The sequence below is a fragment of the Podarcis liolepis genome (genome assembly GCF_965112155.1).
Source record: "Podarcis liolepis genome assembly, chromosome: 10".
Lineage (NCBI taxonomy): Eukaryota > Metazoa > Chordata > Lepidosauria > Squamata > Lacertidae > Podarcis > Podarcis liolepis.
The window spans coordinates 43,465,589-43,487,327 of record NC_139562.1 but is presented as its reverse complement, the minus strand read 5'-3'; positions in this window follow the sequence as shown (position 1 = coordinate 43,487,327).

Sequence of the window (21,739 nt, the reverse complement as noted above, 5' to 3'; positions counted from 1 at the left end):
TTATTCCAAACTTGTTTCTGCAAATAGACAGTTGTTAAGCCTCTTTTAAGCAAAATTGTGATCTACAGTGGATGGCAGCCCATTGACTAGAGCTTATTATATGATAAGGATTTTCTTTTTCTAATCAAATGTTTTATCATTTGTAAGCAATATTGAAGTATTTGGTCCAACACTTTATTTGCATAAAGCATAAGAGGTCACTGAAAAAGTAATCTGAAGTTTTAATATGTATGCATAAAGTTCTAATGATAACAGCATTGCAAAATATACAATAATCTCTGAAAGTCAATGGTTAGTAATTTGTCACATAACCTTATCGACAGTGAACATCCAGACTGTGTAATCCTATGCAACCTCCTCAGACGTTTGATGTGGCTTACACCCAGGTAAAGATGCAATAGCTATTTCCCATCTCAGAAAAAATTAAATCCTGGCTTGTACCCCAGAAGGCATTGGACCAACTGTATCTTTTTGGGGGGAGTGGGGAAACTTTTGTGGAGAAGCATGGCTGCCTTCGCTTCACTCTTCCTCCCAGTCGCGTTTTCAGCTGCCTGTTTGTGGTCAACTGCTAAACTACTTGATGACAGGGTGATGAATTTGTGAAGCAATCTCTCACCAAAGCCACCACTTGTATCTGCAGGTTAGCTTCAAATTTGCCTTGTTTCTCAGTATTTTAAAATCTAAGTTGTTGTTTTGCCAAGATAACTGCAGCCGCCACCATCCAGAGTCCACATCTAGCACTGCCACTGTGTCCAGCTTTTCATTGGTCTTCCTTCTCCAAAGTCCCCTCTCAGTTTCCCCCAAGTTTATTCTACCCCCTTTCCTTGCAGCAATTGGAACATCTGCTTCCCATTCCCCTGACCCTGTGATGCTAGGATTGTCTGGTGTTTGCTTCAGCCATCTCTCTACTGGCCTTTCAGGGTCCTGCTTCTAACTCCTTACATGTAGGCTTCTTTGAGGACCAAGCCACGGTCACCATAAATCACAGAGCCTAGGGCTTGCTGATCAGAAGGTCGGCGGTTCGAATCCCTGCGACGGGGTGAGCTCCCGTTGCTTGGTCCCTGCTCCTGCCAACCTAGCAGTTCGAAAGCACATCAAAGTGCAAGTAGATAAATAGGTACCACTCTGGCGGGAAGGTAAATGGTGTTTCTGTGCACTGCTCTGGTTCGCCAGAAGTGGCTTAGTCATGCTGGTCACATGACCCAGAAGCTGTACACCAGCTCCCTTGGCCAATAAAGCGAGATAAGCGCTGCAACCCCAGAGTCGTCCGCGACTGGACCTAACGGTCAGGGGTCCCTTTACCTTTACTCCAAAAAAGGCAGGGATATAATCTCTTTAGCCTATGCTAGTTACTGTTGTATCTGTAAAATAGCAGAGGATCCTCACAAACAGAAACAGCCTGCGTACATATGCCCCACTCCATCAATATTTGTTGGACTTGTAAGCCTCAGTGGATGCATGGAGATCACTCATAATGACTCTTCCATTCTTCCACAGGATGAAGCGGGTTCACCTAGAAATCACTATTTGTACCTTTCTTTGGAATAATTAGGGCAACCTGTGCCTCTACAAGATTCATGTAAACATCTGTACGTGTGTTACTCTTTTGGCCAGAAGCAGTAGAAGCACATCACTGATGCTAGAAGTACAAATAGTGTGGGTATGCGCTAAATCAGTGTTTCCCAACCTTGGGCCTCCAGCTGTTTTTGGACTACAACTCCCATCATCCCTAGCTAGCTAAATAGCAATTGGCTAACACAAATAAATAGCAATTGGCTAACACAAAACAAGCATCCAGTTAGGCCCACAGTGGAGCACAGAAAATAGGAATAATTTAGATCTATGGAGTATTCTTATCCTCAACATGATAGTCTTGCAAGCCCTTATCCAGCATGAATCATGCAGTATCACCTCATCATATCAGCCATAGGTTTTTCCATCTACATATTCAAGGCAGCTTGCAAACCTTCTTGAACAATTGTTTTCAATCTCACCCCTAGCCTGGCTCACGACAAATCCCTGAAAGCCGGTTTGGGTGTGGAGTAGAGATGGAAAACTCTGCCAGATTCGGTTCTCTCCGTTTCATGTTTTCCCAATCTTTAGTTCAATTCTCTACATTTCTGCAGCAATTTGCTGTGGATATTTTGTGATCTTGATAGTTTAAGCAAATTGGAGGAAATATACAGGCGCTGGTTTTGGCTGCCCCCTTCTCTGCAATGCTCATCTGCCTTTGGTTGCAGTAGTTAATTAGCAGCTTTGTTCTGCCAACGAGGAAGCAGTGTGTGTAGGTATTAATTGCATGAAGTGTACCTTATCTTTGGCACCACAGAGGTCAGTGGAGAACATACTGCATACATCATTCTTGCACAAAAAACAACAGGAAAGGCCAGGCTATTCTTTCTGCCACCTTCTGCCTCTTCAACTTAAGAATTATCTAACAAAAAGCTAAGACTGCAAACCTATACACACAAACACGCACACCTGGGATTAAGGTTGATTGAACTCAGTTTGACTTTCAAGTACACATACATAAGATTGCACTGCTAACCATATTTAGAGTTGGCTGCTAGCAACCGGTTTACAAACTCTCACACGTCCTGCTTGCAATACATAGTAGCAGCCTCGTTCAGAAAGGCAGAGCTTCAACTGAGTTTTCTTGATGCTTAACTTTTTCCCTTTTCTCCCTTTTAATATATGGGTCTCCTCCACTGTGACCCTAATAGAAATAAACAGAGACAAGCAAATCTAAATAGTACTAAGGTTCAAATTAATCTGATATGCAATTGTATGTAACTTGCTCGCAGTAGAGGTTGGTTTATTGAGGCAAATGGGGATCTGCCCCAATAAGTACTACCTGCCCTCAGCCAGCCTTCACGTCATGTCTCTACCTTACTTTCAAACAGTCCTGGAGACAGGGGTGAAGGAAGCTGGGGGCGGGCCTACCCAGGTGTCACCACTGAGGGGGTGACAAAATGCCAGGCGGCACTCACCGCCGGGCCTGCAGCGTGCCCGAGCCACGCGTCTCTCCTGGGAGAGACGCCGTGGCTTGGGCGTGTGAAGGCTCCGTGCTGCCCTGAGCGGTCCACCCACTGCCTTCTCCTCAGCTGTAGGGCGACTGAGTGGGAAGAGGCAGGCAGACTCCTCGGAGGCCCCGTGAAGCTTTCCCTGCCCTGCAGGTGGCTGGCCCCACCCCTGGGTCCAGAGCATGCATGCTGCCCTAGGCACCCGATTGGCTTGCTCCTCCGCTGCCAGGAGATGGCATTCTCTGTCAACTTCTTCCTCCTTACTCTCAACGCTGCTCTTCACAGAACTCAGCAGGGAAGAGAATAGGAACAAAACTCGAATTTGTTGCCTCTGCCTGTCATTGTCTCAGGCTCCACTTTCTGTTGGTCTCTCTACCTTTTCTACCAGTCCCAACGGGCACTAGCCACCACTGCTTTCTCCCAAATATTGTAAAAATGGAAACAACTTATGGAAGTGATGACTTTGAGCAGAGGAATGGAAGACGAAAGATCTGCTTGACCTTTTTCTTCAGCTCAAAATCCTTCACCCCAGCTGCTTTCATCCCCACAGAGAAAAATATATGGGCATCTTTTAAGCAGCCTCTCCCTTCATTCTTAGGCTGCAATTATAACCCCACCTCCCTGGGTGCAAGAGCCACCAAATTACTGGTACATTTGAGTAGACATGGCTGGATTCTGCTTCTGGTCTACTTTTGCTCATGTGTATTCACACATGCAGGCTGCTGCTTATCTTTAGTTTTTGATACATTCATTCATTTATCCATTCATTTATACGCAGTTTAATGTCAACTTAGGCCTGTAAGTGGTTTACAAGTGTAAAAAACTGATTACACAAGCACTGAAATATAAAAAACAGCAGTTAAAATACAAAACTAAGACACACAGTAAAGCAATCTCATGAAAATGTTAAATGCCAGAATTATGTTACATACAATTGCACGTCACGTCTAGTTTGGGCTTCAGTCTCCCCAGTGTGTAGATACCAGTCACTTCCCGATAAACACCTAGTTCCCAGTTTCTCAGCACCAGCTGCAAACCAGAGATATTAAGTTGTGAAGTGACATAAGGAGGGGCAGAGCAGTTTTGCACAAATCACAAAAAGGATCCTTTGCCAAGAGCACTAATAATGTAAGTTTTAGGTGAACTTTGCCTTCTTGCCAGTTTGCAGGAGCTAATTCCAGCACTCGTTTCCGGGAGACAGAGATTAATTGGTTGCCTTTATCAAAGCATTTAGCGATTAGGAATGCGCTTCTCTCATCCATATCTTCCATCATGGACTCTAGTCGCTCAATAAAAAGATGTGCCCCAAACCAAGGCGTTCATTTTTCAATATAGTATTATGTGACAACAGGTTACTGCTTTTGTAAAGCTATTACTTTTACTGTCAACATGACTGCTCCGATGGACTGTCTCATTAGAAAGGAATAAATTGGAAGTGAATAAAAAAAAAAGTATCCCAAATAATAAATTGACCTCTAGCAAATATATATGATCTTTCTTGTATCAGACATATCAAAGTAAACAACTGCTTACAGAAGTTCCCAGCCTTGAACTTTCTTGCCTTGTAAAGAATTTACGGACAGGCCAGAGTCAAAGAATTGAGGCTCCTTGAATTATTAAAGAACCACCGATCTGCAAGCAGAGTGGATGTCATTTAAATATACATGTTGAAAGATTGCTTTGGGGATGTCAAAATAAACTTTTAAAATCAGAGAAGTAATTGATTTCCTTGTGAAAGCTCGTTTAACCATGTAATTTCACCAATGAGAGAGATGTTGAAGTGTGAGTCCCTTTGGGAATATAGATGGAACGAGGGAGTGAGCTAACTGAGTTCTGGATGGGCCTGTCACTCTTAATTAGAACTGGTTTGATTCTATGTGGAGAAAGAATCCCATCTGCTTTCAATATTCAAGCCAAAAGGATGGTTCAGTTGTACCAGGGGCAAGATATGGCAGATGTAGCCTTGTCTTTGTAATCTATTGTGGGTATCCAATTGGTTCATTCCCAGAGAGATAATAGTTGGAGAGAGTAATACCAAAACGTGTAGCAAGCATGGGCAACATTGGTCTTCTTCAGAGAGGCACCTGTCTTCCAGGCAACAGTTTTGTTGCGCTAACTAAATCTTCCATAACAAAGCTGGAGCCATAAGAATGCAGGTATTTGACAAGTGCATGCACAATCGGGACATGTGAAATAGAAATATACAAACAGAAGGAGAGCCCTGTTGGATGGGCCAAAGGTCCATCTTGCCCAGCAATCTGATCTCACATTGGCCAACCAGGTGTGATGGGAAGCCTGTCAGCAGAACCTGAGCACAACAGCATTCTTCCCACCTGTGATTCCCAGCAACTGATGTTCAGAGGCATGTTGCCTTTGTCAGGGGAAGGAGACCATAGTCATTGTGGCTGCTAGACAGTGACAGACTTATCCTCTGTGGATTTGTCTACTCCTCTTTTAATCCAAGTTGGATCTACACAGTTGGATCTAAGTCTAATCCAAGTTGGTGACCATCATTACGACTTGTGGGAATGAATCCCGTAGTTTAACTGTGAGTGAGATGCTGCCAGTGTATCACACCTCTTCTCAGAGGCTGGCACAGGTTACCAGTTTGCTACCAGGTAGAGTTAAAGGTGTTAGTATATAAAGCCCTTAATAACTTGGAACCAGTTTACTTCCAAGGTCTCTTGATCCCATATAGGCCCACTCAACTGCTTCAATCTGGGGCACCACCACTGTTAGGTGTGCCACATAACACCATAATCATTAATTAATCAATCAATACAAATTGCTGTTTTCATTTACTCTGACATAGTTGTGCTAGTTTAAAACAAAGAAGATTATTTCCTTAGTTAAGTTTATTGGAGAGCCACCATTGTCCTGTGACATGTTATCCAAAGTTTAAAAAGAAAGTAACAAGTTATGTAGCATCTGTGCTGTAATGTTCAGGCCCATACATTTACATGCACCGGAAGACAAAGAACTCCTTATCCACTCTGAGACTTATAGCGCAATACTATGCACGCACACACACACACACACACACACACACACACACACACATAACCCTAAGCAATAAAAATGGCAAAGAGCCTTGGGACACCTTAAAGACTAACAAATTTATTGTAGCATAAGCTTCCAGAGACTCTGGAGTCCGACTCTACTCCATGGAAACTTATGCCATAATAAATGTGCTAGTCTTTAATGTGCCACAAGACTCTTGTACTATTTTTGCAACAATGGACTAATGTGGCTTACCCCCTCTGAAAATTATTAATCAGAAATAAGTCTTTCTGTGTTTATTGGGGTTTCCTCCCATGTAGGTGTGCATAGGAATGCAGCCTTAACATCCAGAGACCCCAGACCAGGGACTGTAACCTGAGTTACGACAACTTCTGCAATTCACAGTAACACAATTTTAACAATGCATTGCCCAAAAGGCAAAAATAGTAATAAAACCAGGACAGAGATTTAGCAGGAGAAACTAGCAGAGAAGCAAAACTACCCCTAGTAAACAGGGACAGTTGGAACCAAGAGTTTTCATAGATTAATTTCCCAGGCTCAGGAGAATTCCTATAGGAGACTTCTTACCTGGGGAAACACCAAGTGTAAATGGGCTTCATCTTTCAATTGCTTACCTGTGACCCCTCTGAATTGCAAGTCTCTGGCTCCGACTCAAGGGTTCATAAGTTCACAGGGAAGCAATTCACACATATAACTAATTCACATATTATGCAGGAATAAGAAGCTCAGTTTTCATTTTTCAATTCTGCAACAGAATATGCTAGAACCCAACATTTTTTTTGAAAAAAAGTGTAACATTTTGAAATGATAGTGGTTTACTTGGGCAGTAATTTAACAAGAAAACACGTCCATAAACATTACAATAGGAACAATTAAAAATAATTCATATGCATAGCAAGATTTAGTTGTCCCAAGTTCTTTATTATCAATTTAAATTGCATTTAGAGAGAGCAGAGTTTATTTCCATCTTTTCCTCTGACAGCTTGTTAGCAGTCGTGTGAATTTTGTCCCTGGGGATCTGCTAGGCTTTTATATCTCGGCATTCTCTTTTTTCTCTGTCATACAAAAGTGGTAGGAAATTGTCTTCTTTGTTGTATTTATTTAGCTTATTTTCTCCACTGCTGTAGGAAGGATCAGACTTTGCTGTGGTTTATGCTACCAATTATGTATGCATTTCCATTTGTGAGGAATTGACAACAACCTTACGGTTGTTTCCTGCTGCAAGATGAATGGGTTGGATGTGCCCTCTGTTCGTGTTTAGAAAGAAGAATACACATAAATATACTCCTGGGCAGGCATAAGCAAACTCGGCCCTGCAGATGTTTTGGGACTACAACTCCCATCATCCCTGACCACTGGTCCTGTTAGCTAGGGATGATGGGAGTTGTAGTCCCAAAACATCTGCAGGGCCGAGTTTGCCTATGCCTACTCCTGGGCATGCTCCTGGATCTTTGGATAAAGGTAAAGGTAAAGGGACCCCTGACCATTAGGTCCAGTCATGGCCAACTCTGGGGTTGTGGCGCTCATCTCGCTTTATTGGCCAAGGGAGCCAGCGTACAGCTTCCAGGTCATGTGGCCAGCATGACTAAGCCACTTCTGGTGAACCAGAGCAGAGCAGTGCACGGAAACGCTGTTTACCTTCCCGCTGGAGCGGTACCTATTTATCTACTTGCACTTTGATGTGCTTTCAAACTGCTAGCTTGGCAGGAGCAGGGATCGAGCAACGGGAGCTCACCCTGTCGCGGGGATTTGAACTGCCGAGCTTCTGATCGGCAAGTCCTAGGCTCTGTGGTTTAGACCACAGTGCCACCCGCGTCCCTCCCCTTATACCGAGATCTCCAGATCTTATACTGATACACCTCCCTTTATACTGAGCCTCCAGAGGCCTTGATTCCTATGCCTCCATCATCTGAACTATAGTGGGTAGTAATACAGGACAGGACTTTCTCTGCGGCAGCACCTAAGCTCTGGAACTCCCATCCTAAGAACTTTTACCTTACTTGCATCTTTGGGGAAGAGCTGTAGCTCTGCAGTAGAGAATCTGCTTTGTTAATCCCTGACATCTCTAGGCAGGGAGATAATCCTGTCTGAAACCCTCAGTGGCATAGCGTGGGTTGCCAGTGCCCAGGGCCACATGGAGGGGAAGAGGGAGACAGGAAAATGGACAGAGTAAGCTTGCACATTCAACTGCCTGATGGCATCTGCGTCACCCAGGAGATCGTAGCCACAGAGATAAGAAAAGAAGAGTCCTTCTGTCACCTGGAGAAGTCACTTCCTGGTGTGCATGGAGACGACGTTTTCAGTGGAGTCTAGCGATGGAAGCACACAGCTGTATTCAAGCAGCACTGGGTGTTGAAATTTTGCGCCTCTAACTTTTTTGCACCCAGGGCAACCACCCCTATGGCCCCCTCCATGCTACAGCACTGGAAACCCTTGAGACCCACTGCCAGTGTAGTGTAGGCAGTACTGAGCAAGAAGGACCATTGGTCTAACTGAGTATGTGGCAGCTTCCTATGTTCCTCTGCTCAAGCCAAGGCAGCCCTCATTTGGAGGGTTTTGGGTTGCACCCATTTCTGCTGGTCTGATTAATGTGGCTAGGTGTTTTTTAAAAAAATGTGGGTGGATTATTATAATGATTTTATTGATACTATTATTCTTTTAATACACCATCATTTTAGTAAAAGTCTCAAAGGCAGCTGATAAAGCATATTAAGAAAAAGAAAATAAATTTAACATCTTTTGTTTGCCAGCTGGAAGACTTTTAATCAACAAGCAGTTTATAAATCTAAAGTGATAGCCAGCTAAATCATGCTCTGAACAGACCTAACTGAAATTAACTAATCATCTTTTGGTATTGTAAAAAAAAAAAAGAGCATTTCTGGACAGAAGTACTGAATTATACAAACAAGTACAAGCTGTGATCTCCCAAAAAACCCTAAAATAGCTTTCCTCTTGAAACTTCATTAAGAAGTCATTAATACTGATTTACAGCTGATTACTACACTGCTAACAACATCAAGAGAAAATGGGAAAACAAAGATCCCCTTGCCATAACTGACTGGTCACTACCTCTTACAGAAGCGAATTCCACTGTTTAATTATGTGAAGAAGTACCTTATTTTGTCTGTCCTGAATATTCAAACAGTGAGTTTTATCGCATGGTCCTGAGTTCTTTTGTTGTTTAGTCGTGTCTGACTCTTTGTGACTCCATGGACCAGAGCACGCCAGGTACTCCTGTCTTCCACTGGTCAAACTCATGCTGGTAGCTTTGAAAACACTGTCCAACTATCTCATCCTTTGTCGTCCCCTTCTCCTTGTGCCCTCCATCTTTCCCAACATCAGGGTCTTTTCCAGGGAGTCTTCTCTTCTCATGAGGTGGCCAAAGTATTGGAGCCTCAGCTTCAGGATCTGTCCTTCCAGTGAGCACTCAGGGCTGATTTCCTTAAGAATGGAGAGGTTTGATCTTCTTGCAGTCCATGGGACTCTCAAGAGTCTCCTCCAGCACCATAATTCAAAAGCATCAATTCTTCGGCGATCAGCCTTCTTTATGGTCCAGCTCTCACTTCCATACATCACTACTGGGAAAACCATAGCTTTAACTATACGGACCTTTGTTGGCAAGGTGATGTCTCTGCTTTTTAAGATGCTGTCTAGGTTTGTGTCCTAGAATTATGAAATTTATATTTGACTCCAGTTGTGAAAGTTTCAAACATGTTTGAGCCTTTTCTTTTCTTGGCCATGTGGGCTTCCATTTCTTCCATGATGACTACTTCTGTAGATTTCAGGATGCATTGTGCAGCATTCACCGCTGTGGCAATGCATGTTTGTTTGTTTGTTTGTCTCTTTCTCTCCTCCTGTATCTGGACCCCCATTGCACACCATAAATTCATTTCAATCATGACATCTTCATACAAACCAGTCAAAATATGCTTTGATGAGATGGCTTTCTAGTGGTCACAGCTGACTGAAGCAGCAATTAATGGTCCTCCTTCAAATCTCCCATCTTCTACATAAATGCGCTTGCAAATCAAAACAAACATCACTTACATATTTAAAAGTGAATATTCTGGCTTAGTATCTGAAGCTGAAATGTCACCCATGGGAAGGGTGTAAATTCATTCCAAGTGATATACTTTAGTAGAGATCAGCTTTTTTTGTCATGCAGAAAGATCTAAATAATTTTTGCAACCAGCTGCAGTTCCTCTGGGAAGCAACACATTGTGCAGCCAGCAATCTTGTCAAAGTTGTGAATAACTGCCTCCAGCTTTCCCTATTTAATGATCTTATCCCTTTCCCCTGAAAGCACGACATGGTTAAACTATTGGGGATAGTTTAGATTAGAAACAAATCTAAATAAAGCCAAATGGCTTCCACTTATTAGAATATAACTGGCAGGTGTTCTTCACTAGAAGGAAAGCATTCAGATCACTTCTGTACAGAATACTGTATTAACATTTTATTTGACATCCCATCAGCATCATTTTTTACTTGTATCTTGGCCTGCTTTCTTCAATAATGTGAACAATGCAATCTCTCTCTCTCTCTCTCTCTCTCTCTGGACAATTGCAAGGTATTATTAAACATACATTTTAAATTAGGTAATCAGCCTATTTGAAAATAGACTATTTCCCCCACTATTGCTCCCAACGAGATGGAGGAGAAAATGCTGATGGTGCTTTTGTAGAAAAAGCACTTTGTCTCACAGTTCCAGCAAGATCCAGCAGGGCTCAACAGTTCTAAGGATTAAGCACCCATTAGGCATATTGAATTAAAGAGTAAAGCGGATTTGTTGTTGTGCTTATGATGGCAATTATGTCTCCCATTTAGTTGCTAAAACTGAGCGAACAAATAGATCAGTCCACTTAATCTAATGCTCAATTAACAGCACAATGCTTCCTTTACCAGCAGCACAAAATGCAGAGGCAGGAAGGAGGGGAAACTGGATTTTGCACTCAGTCCCCTTTGCCATTGTCAAGATTCTTTGTTGTTTGATGAAAATGGACAACTTTGTATCACTGCAGACCACAGAAACAGGACTTCGGCTCTCCACCTCTTTTGAGGGGGAGGGGGGAAAGTAATTTACATACAAAGTGACTGTTACAAATGTAATAACAATGAGAGTGTCACACAGAGAAATTTGTTTTGCTCTTCCCTTTTGAATCTCCATATCAAATAATGGCCTGTGATGGAACAGCAAAGAGGTATTTGCTTTGAATCAGGCAAGGAAATAGAGGCACACTTCATGTCAATCAAGCCATACAAATGGATTTGTGCATTGTGCATTCTTACAACATAGGGGGGAAATAGCCTAATGTTTATCTGGGGATTTTTACAGCATTCGGTGTGGATGTCTGTGCTGCACGTCAGATGAGCACCCTGGTATCTGCATATAGGAAAAGAATAAGATTCATTTTAAACTTCTTTGAAAATACAGAATAGTTGTATTTGTCCACCTCACAAAATAACAATAATAATGTTCTTAGGATTTTTAAATTGTTGACCCAGTTTCTTATTGTAATTGTTTTCTGGAATCGTTATATATGGTGCAAGTCACCCTTAGAAAGGTGGTATAGAAATGGTTTAATCCCCCCCCCCGTGTAGTATATGGGAGTTTATTCTCTCCCTCTCTTTCTCTCAGAAAGCTGCTCTTATAATCTTATATGTAAACTTTTTCCTCTCTCTGTTCATTTTGCCAGCCTGTTTTTTGAACAAAACTTCACTTTGTCCTTGTTGATTTGAATACTTCCTTTTATCAGCGTCTGTCACAAACACAGGGCTTGGTATCTCATAAATGCAGTGATAGGGTTGCCATGTTTCAAAATGTGAAAATCCAGACACAAAAGTTGTTCAGTTTTTTTTGGCAAAATCACAAAAAATGAAGTCCAGGAAATTCTGGACGTATGGCAACCCTATAGTGACAAAGTTTTGGAATCAGCTGTGAAATCTCCCTCTCTGTTGCTTCTCTCCTACTTTTAGCAAATTCTTTGGCCACTGAATCCAGATTTGTAAAAGTCACTTACCCAGCTCTGGAGTGGGCAACAGTTGTGGGCCGTCACAGGTTCCCTTGGGGGAGAAGGAAACAGTCTCCTCACAATGCAGCTGGCTGTTGGCCTTGACTACAGCTGGATCACAGAGAATGATGGGATTGCCTGTCAACTTTCTAAGAACAAGTAGCCAATGAGGACAGATGTTGGAGGTATGGCCTTGGCGGCGGACCTGAGTGAATAAATCTTCACTCTTTTCCGTTACTGGAAGATCAACCCACCCAACTTTATGCATTGCTCTTGTGCATCCATGTTCTCAGGTGCCATAAGAAAGCTGCAGAGATAGTGCAGGATAGTGCGCACCCCGGAAATGATCTCTTTCAGCTTCTACCTTCTGGAAGACTAGGACTAGCCACCTGAGAAACAGTCTCTATCCAAATGCGATTTTGGTTTTAAACGCAGTGTAAGGTAGTCTCTATGGGAGTATATTGTATTTAATTATGGGGAATCAGAGGTTTTAGGGGGCTAACCAGGCAGGGATAGCTGGGATAGCAGGCTGGTTGGTTTTTGAATGTCTGATGCAGATGTTTCCAATTTTGTTGTTCTGTATGGGACAATGACAAGAAAGATTATCGTATCATGTGGATTTTATTGGTCACTGTATTTGGGGCTGGAAAAGAATTTGCCTGCAAACAAAATGGGCCTGTTGGAGTTTTTTGCCTTCGTCATAGCAATCATCACAACTTTTGGTGGATAAGGCATTGGGTCAAATCCTAAGTCTAAATCTTGGAACAGGATGACTTGGTGCATCACCCTGACCTGGCACAAGTAAAGGGGTCTGGTGGATGTTTCTGTCCAGAAGCCAGATGGGAAGAGGATGGGCCACTGAACTTCCAATGGTAGCCAGGAGAGGGCCAGCTCAGTTTACCTGCGAGGTGGCCCATAACAAGACACAGTAGCTTGATGCAGGATACACACCCAATGCCTAAGCTAAAGGCTACCTACATCTGTAATGAATAAAGTGGCAAATTTTCAATTCCAAAAAGTTGTTGTGTCCTTTGTTCCACCTGTCAATTTGATGCTCTTCCTCTTCTTGGGGGCACGCTGCTCATGGGTCGGCAACCAACACTGAAAGTTAGTCTCATTAGCATTATTAGTGTTGGTGTTCATGTATAGTGGTCCCTCGGGTTAAGTACTTAATTCGTTCCGGAGGTCCGTTCTTAACCTGAAACTGTTCTTAACCTGAAGCACCACTTTAGCTAATGGGGCCTCCTGCTGCCGCCGCACCGCCAGAGCATGATTTCTGTTCTCATCCTGAAGCAAAGTTCTTAACCCGAGGTACTATTTCTGGGTTAGCGGAGTCTGTAACCTGAAGCGTATGTAACCTGAAGCGTACGTAACCCGAGGTACCACTGTATCTGGTTCAGGAAAAGAGAGGCGAGGCCTGGCAGGGATAGAGTACACCAAGCCACTATTTATTCATTATGAAGAGAGAAAGAGAGCAACTTTTAGTGCATACCTGCACCAGTTTCAGAAATGAATGAATGGCTATAAATAGGAACAATGTAATATGTCATTCCAATGTTTTATGGCATCTGTACCTCTAATCATAATGCACCATACACATTTTTAAAAGATGCACTCTATCAATAAAACCCAGCATATTGACGAAAACTCTTCAGCTGGGTGGGTAGTTACTGGGATGAGAGGGGAAAACTGAAGAGAAACACACTTTGTGAATAAATTTTCATGTGGTTTTCTTTGAGTAAACTGAATTTACTTGATAACTTTTAAACAGGCTGCTTTTCTTGTAAGAGTCTACTTAATAACATCTTGCAATAGCGCTCCCTATCATTAGTACACATGTGTAGTAATCAGTAGACTTTCGTGCTGAGCATGGGTATGAATTTATGCCACACACCTCAGCACCGATGATGCTTTGGCCTGCTAGAAGTCTCCGTTCTACAAGCATTATAGTGCTTTTATTGAGCAAAACAGGCTCTCTCAGACATTTTCAACCAGTCTTCTGTCTCTCTGGCCTGCTTCTAAGGTGATGTGAGCACAATCATTTGCAGAGGAATTATAATTTAAGACAACAATCCCATTGGTTTTGTAGCAGTGCTCAGCATAATTTGGGAACTATCTCTCATCTCTTTACAGAACTGCAGCCCCCATGATTCCCCGCCTGAATGCCATGAGCAAGCGGTAGATACACGGAAACGGAAATACTTAGAAATGTGTTCCTAGCAGCATGCATTGGGTGGGATGGAAAACCAAAGAAAAGTAAGTTTATCCAGCTTTTCTGCCAAGGAGGATGGCTCCTCCTTGAGAGCTAAAGGAACAAGAAAAAGGTAATGCTTAATGACAAGCAATGGTAAACAATCCATATTTTATAGAAGTATTGCTATGATGATATAAGAGTGAAAGAGCCTCTAAGCAACCCATGATCAATAGCTACCAACGTTTATATTGATTAAATATCTACAAGCAACATTATAAAGCATTATAAATACATAATGTGATATATACCCATTGGGAACAATAAATGGCATGACTTGTAGAAAGAAAAACAAAACAAGCAAAATAGAATATAGCCAAATCAAAGCTGACATAGTGATTTACATTGCAGAAATTAGCATGATGACATTTTGTGAAAGAGTCTATAAAAAAATGCTTAATACACAGAGTGAGTTTGGGAAGGGTACACAAGACATTTGTTTACTTTCTATGTATGCTCTCTCTCTCTCTCTCTCTCTCTCTCTCTCTGTCTTCTACCCCGACCCCTGAGCCCGACCTCTGGTTTCATATCAGCATACAATTTTGGTTAATATATATAAATTTTGTAGATTGTGTAAGGTAGGAAGGAATTTCCCCACACATTGCTTAGATAATCAGCGTACATATCACTCACAAATAATTCCCCCACCATTTTTTTATTTTATTTTTGCAGTATACAGTGGTGCCCCGCAAGACAAAAAACTCACTAGACGAAAGGGTTTTTCAGTTTCGCGTTGCTTCGCTAGACGAATTTCCCTATGGGCTTGCTTCACAAGATGAAAACGTCTTGCGCTTTTTTCTTAAAGCTGCTTGAAGAGGCACAGTTTCGACGGACCGTGCTTCGCAAGACGAAAAACATCGCAAGACGAAAAGACTCGCAGAACGAATTATTTTCGTCTTGCGAGGCACCACTGTACAGCTTCAAAGACAACGTTTTAAATGTGTTTGAAGTGCAATATACAATGTAACACTAGGTGGCGATGGTGAGCCTTATGGAAAATTCAATGTGTTTTTAAAAAATGCTTAAAAAACATTTTCAGAATCTTTTATATGTGTGTAGATTTCACCTCAATCTCTCTTTGGATCTGTATTCTTTCCTGACTGTCCTTTTGGACTGACTCCCCAGCTACAGAGCTCAGCTTTGTCTTGGAGATAACCATCCCAAATAAGTGTTCTAGGTCTGGACTCTTTATATCTTGCTCTCAGCTTATTCCAGAATTGGTTTTCACCAACATTTGCTAGGTTCTTGGGTCAAATGATCATTGGATCTTGCATAGGCCCTTGCACAGTGCATTGTAAGCCATGGTGTCAGGACTGCTAATTACCAGGGCTTGTCAGTCAGCTGACTGATACCACTGACCATGGTATCCTACTGGATGTGTTTTACAGTGTACAACTAGGGACACTAGGGACACCTGGCTGTGACATTCAGCATCTGGCAATGTAGCAGCATACTCTGAGTTCTTCAGATATAAGTTCTGATACGTTTGATGGTTTCCGTATTCAGAATAACAATAAACCTATAACATCTCCCCCAAGCCTTGAATATGGTATCCCTTGAGTTTTCATTGTTTATGATGTCCTTGGGGAATTCTTCAAGATGCTTTATGTTGAAGCGACAATATGCCAGCAGATAAAATAGTATACAGAAAGTATATTTTTATGAGGCTTGTTTTAACGCTGTGGTGCAAATTTGCATCCTTGTCAATAAACAACACCAAGTACAAGCCTGGGAGGGGGGAAAAACCCTCTGATATGTGTACTTCTTTGTCACATTGCCAGTTTCTTCTACTGGTTTCAAACATTTCTTTTTTTAAAAAAAGAAAGAAAGAACAGCAACTTGTTTGGCACTGATTCCTTCCCTCAGATGCATGTTTGCTCCATTTCTTAAGAGAGAGATTTAACTAGGCATTAAGATATTAAAGTTATATCCAAAGTTGGCAGAAACAAGAAAGGCTCCTGAACCCTCCCCCCTTTACACTTCATCACCAACTGCCAAATTTAGATTAAAAAGCAAATCATTTGCTGCCAACACAATAAAATTTTTCATCCTTGGAGCTGTACTGAAATTGGGTAAAAACCATTGTGGCATTCTGCTTCCATAGTTTATTTATTTCTTACAATTCTATCCTGCCCTTCCTTCCAGAGGAGTCCAGGATAGCAAACAACAAACATTTAAAGCATCTAAAAACATTTAAAAGCATTAAGAACATCTAAAATCATTTAAGAACAGTCACATACCCTCACAGCAAATAATGTCAAGTTTGCCAGGAACAGCATTTTTCAGTCATCAGATGCCTGGGTGAGCAGAAACATTTTTAAAATCCTCCTGACTCCTAACAATGAGGGAGGCAGTTGCATTTCACCACAGAGGGCATTCCACAAATGGGGAACCACAACCAAGGAGGCCCTGTAAAGGGTCAGCAGCAACCAATCAGCATAAAAGTGGCATAGCTTCAATTTGTTGATGCTGAAATCCAGCATCGCTTGAGCTGTGTTTGAGGTGTTTATTGACCAGGCTTTTGACACTGTAAATTGTAATGCCCTGTGGACTGTCCTTCTGAAAATTGGCTGCCCAGATAAATTTGTAAACATCATTTGGCTCCTCCATGATAATATGACAGCAACAATAGCCGATAACAATGGCTCTCAAAGTGAACCATTCACAGTGGGATCAGGCATTAAACAGGGTTGTGTTATTGCCCCAACGCTATTCATTATTTTCATTGCCACGATCCTACACTTTGTTGAAGGGAAACTCCCCAGCGGAGTAGAAATCATATATCGAACATATGGAAAGCTCTTCAATCTGAGCAGGCGTAACTTCCGTCATAGAGCTTTAGTATGCTGATGACAACATAGTGTGCACACACTCAGAGGATGACCTCCAAGCCATCCTAAATATCTTTGCAGAAGCTTACGAAAAGCTTGGCCTATCACTCAACATCCAAAAAACCAAAGTGCTGCACCAACAAGTACAAAATAACCCCTCTGCAGCACCACAAATCCAACTCAATGGTGTAACGTTGGAAAATGTTGATCACTTCTCCTACCTAGGCAGTTATTTTTCCACAAGGGCCAACACTGATGCCAAAATCTAGCATTGCCTGAGCTCTGCAAGTGTGGCTTTCTCCCGATTGAAGTACAGAGTGTTTGAGGACCGGGACATTCGCAGAGTAACCAAAATGCTTGTTTACAAAACTATTGTACTACCAACCTTACTGTATGCTTGCGAAACATGGACCAGTTATAAATGCCATCTCCAACTCCTTGAAAGATTCCATCAATGGTGTCTCCAAAAAAATTTACACATCACTTGGGAAGACAAGCAAACTAATATCAGTGTACTGGAAGAAGCAAAGATCACCAGTGCTGAAGCAATGATTCTTCAACATCAACTTTGTTGGACTGGTCATGTTGTGCAGATGCCTGATGATCATCTTCCAAAGCAACTACTCTATTCCGAACTTAATAATGGAAAGCGTAATGCTGGTGGTCAACAAAAGAGGTTTAAAGACTGTCTCAAGGCAAATCTAAAAAAATGTAGTATAAACACCAAGAATTGGGAAACACTTGCCTGCAAGCGCTCCAATTGGAGAACAGACTTTACCAAAGGTTTCATGGACTTTGAAGACACTTGAACTCAGAATGCAAGGGAGAAACATACTAAGAGGAAGGCACGCTTGGCAAATCCACACCGTGATCAACTCCCACCCAGAAACCTATGTCCCCACTGTGGAAGGACGTGTGGATCCAGAATTGGCCTCTACAGTCACTTACGGACTCATTGTTAAAACTGTATTTCATAGAATCATAGAATCATAGAGTTGGAAGAGACCACAAGGGCCATCGAGTCCAACCCCCTGCCAAGCAGGAAACACCATCAGAGCACTCCTGACATATGGTTGTCAAGCCTCTGCTTAAAGACCTCCAAATTAGGAGACTCCACCACACTCCTTGGCAGCAAATTCCACTGTCGAACAGCTCTTACTGTCAGGAAGTTCTTCCTAATGTTTAGGTGGAATCTTCTTTCTTGTAGTTTGGATCCATTGCTCCGTGTCCGCTTCTCTGGAGCAGCAGAAAACAACCTTTCTCCCTCCTCTATGTGACATCCTTTTATATATTTGAACATGGCTATCATATCACCCCTTAACCTTCTCTTCTCCAGGCTAAACATGCCCAGCTCCCTTAGCCATTCCTCATAAGGCATCGTTTCCAGGCCTTTGACCATTTTGGTTGCCCTCCTCTGGACACGTTCCAGTTTGTCAGTGTCCTTCTTGAATTGTGGTGCCCAGAACTGGACACAGTACTCCAGGTGAGGTCTGACCAGAGCAGAATACAGTGGCACTATTACTTCCCTTGATCTAGATGCTATGCTCCTATTTATGGAAGACAATCTTACTCAGCTACGAGTGATCAGCAAAGAAGAAGAAGAAGATTCTGTTTTTGTTCAGCTCCAAGGTACACAAACAGGAAAACTAAAAGTAATCACAAAGAAATAGAAAGAAGCACAGCATCCTCTTTACCCTGAAGTCAGCCCGAATAATGAGCTCTCTTGAAATCCCTCAAAGATGCCTAAAACTTGGGTTTTGATAAGTCTCGTGTGGAAAGGAATTTCATCACAGAGGGTGCAAGCCATCACTTAGAATGCCACTCTTTGCTTCTTTGCAGAAGGTATCATTAAGAGGGTACAAAAAATTCCAGTTATTTTTTTTAAAAAAACAAAGTTTGAAACTATAGCTTGCAATGTGAATTTGCCGAGCTCACATTATATAAATGCAATTCGCAGCAGTCACCCTTGCCTCTAGAAAAATGGTCTTTTAATTGTAATTATGAATATGAAGTGCCTCTGTGTGGGTGTTCATTGTTATTATTTGCCTGCCTCCTCAGAGCAGGCATTCCATGGGGTTACTACTGTGTTGATAAACATGTGTTGGGTGTTGAAACCATCTTGAACTTTTAAAAAATGCAAAATAATTTTGAAACTCTCTCACCTTGAAGGCAGGCACACACAGTGGATAACAATGACGCTACGAAACAGAAAACTTTTCCTTCCTCGTATTCAAACAGCCCTCCCTTTCTGTCACAAACCCTAGTTATCACAATTTCACTCTCTGCATCAATTACTACCGCTGTCCAAACCCCCACATTCTTACCAACCTAGATCTGGTTCTGCTTACACCTAGGAACTCAGTTCTTCCTCTTGGGTGCCTTCTAGCACATAACATGACAAAGCACTGCTCTCCGCTCCAGGATTTAAAACACAGATTGGCAACCATTCAAGGTGTTGTCATGCACGATGGGACGGGAATGTTGCTCAGTTGTTCCGGCAACTGAGATACCTTTCCTTGTCCCATTAGACAGTGAGAATGTGTGTGTTCCCTGGAAAAGAATCACACGTGCATAATAAAAATTGTGAGCCAATTTTGGGCTCTAAAAAAAAGTAATTTTGTTTTAGCATTCTCAGGTGACACATAATTGCCGTCTGATTCATAATGTGAAAGGCAGCGGTTCACCGATCTTTACCAAATTGATGATAGTGACTATGCGTACGGATGCATGGGAAGTGTGTCAATTTCCAAGGAAGTGAGTGGAGTTTGGAAGAGAACTGGGATTCAGCACTTATGGTAGATCACCAGTGGAATGTGATTGCAGCTGTTTGCCCTTCCCTACCATTAACTATCTGACTTTTAGAAGACATCTGAAGGCAGCCCTGAAGGCAGGGAAGTTTTTAATGTTTGATGTTTTGTCGTGTTTTTAATATTCTGTTGGGAGCCGCCCAGAGTGGCTGGGAAGGCCCGGCCAGATGGGTGGGGTATAAGTAATAAATAAATAAAATAATAATAATAATAATAATAATAATAATAATAATAATAATAATACAAGTGACTTTTTTGGCTGTATCCATGTATATCTCAGTTTACACACAGATTCTCCATGCAATTCTTAGAAGAAAGGGAGAAAATGAACCTCTTCTTTCTTTGTGTAAAGCAGCCCTCAGTAACATGAGGCTTATTTCATTGCTAGGCTCAAGAAAAGGCTAAGAAAGGAAAGAAGAGGTTGCCTCTTCTCTGTTAACTATCTGGAGGAAAAAGAATGGTGGTGTAGCATGTATCAATGCATGGACAAAGCAGTGGTCAGTTCTACCACCAAACTGCAAAGGACTGGAACACCTCACTTTCTTCAAATAGAGTTTGTGGGATTTGTTTATCCCATTCCATGTGCCTGTTTATTATCTCCAGTGTTTGATGTGTTTCAGGGAAAATCCAGAAATAATTCCTGCAGATGCTGTAAAATGCAGCAGTACACAACATCCTAGCATGGTTATCCCGAAATGACTCCTAAATATGTGCATATCCACTTAGCTAATAGTAACCTTTCAGCAATTCAGGCATATGAAACATCTGAGCCTCGCAGCCTAAGACAAATGATGGGGGGGAGAGATTTAACAAGAGTAAGGAAGGGGTAGGAACATCACTGACTATTAAACTGGTGAACAGTTACAGAGGCAAGGAATATAAACAAACGGAAAACTTTCAAGAAGGATCTCTCTCTCCCTTTCTCTCATATCATTAGACTATATTAGCATTTAGGAAGAAGAAGCCCTTCATTAAAAAGAGAAGAGGAAGATAAGGTACACAGCTGTAATCTTGGTGAATAACTCTAGCTGCTGGATTTCATTAAATGAAATTAACTTTGCCATAACCATAAAATGGAAAACATTAAAAGGTGCATTCATCTTTAGCAGGAACTGAGGGAAGATGAACCAGTAGGTTCAGGTTTATAGAAATTTGCTCCAATTGCCGGCATTCAAAAACCTCTGAAAATGCAATAGGTAGCCATAAAGTCCAGGTACGATGAACCATGACAGAAGAGTGAAATCTGCGTTTGGGGATATAAGATGCAACCATATTAAAAATGCATCTGCTCTCTGAATCTGTGTGTGAAGAAGGCATGTTCCAAGAAGAGAGACCTTCAAGGATGCATACAATGGAATGTGACACGCTCCCCAGCTATGTTCATTATCGTGTTCACTAGCTATTCACTTTACAGCTTTTCCTTTCTTTTGCTCTGGCTGTAATGATTGCTAGGAGAATACTGCCAACACTCTTCTTGTCGTCTTACAGCCTCACAATTGTAATAGCTTATGTCGAACTGCTCCTTAATTGCAGAGCTCTTCAGAACCACGTCCGCACAGAGAGCTTTCTTTGGCATATCATCAGAATTTGTAATAAAAACCTATCACCTTTTGTGGCTCAGACGTCTAAATCGGAGGAAAGGAAGCATTTTGTAGTCTATTTTCTACTTCAAAGATTGTTATGCTGTAGGAAGCAAGACGAGAACATAGTTGAGTGGATGTCCCAACTTATACCAACTAGAGATGGACACAGCACTCAATAAATGAGTCATGCCTATTTCATATGTATTCATTCA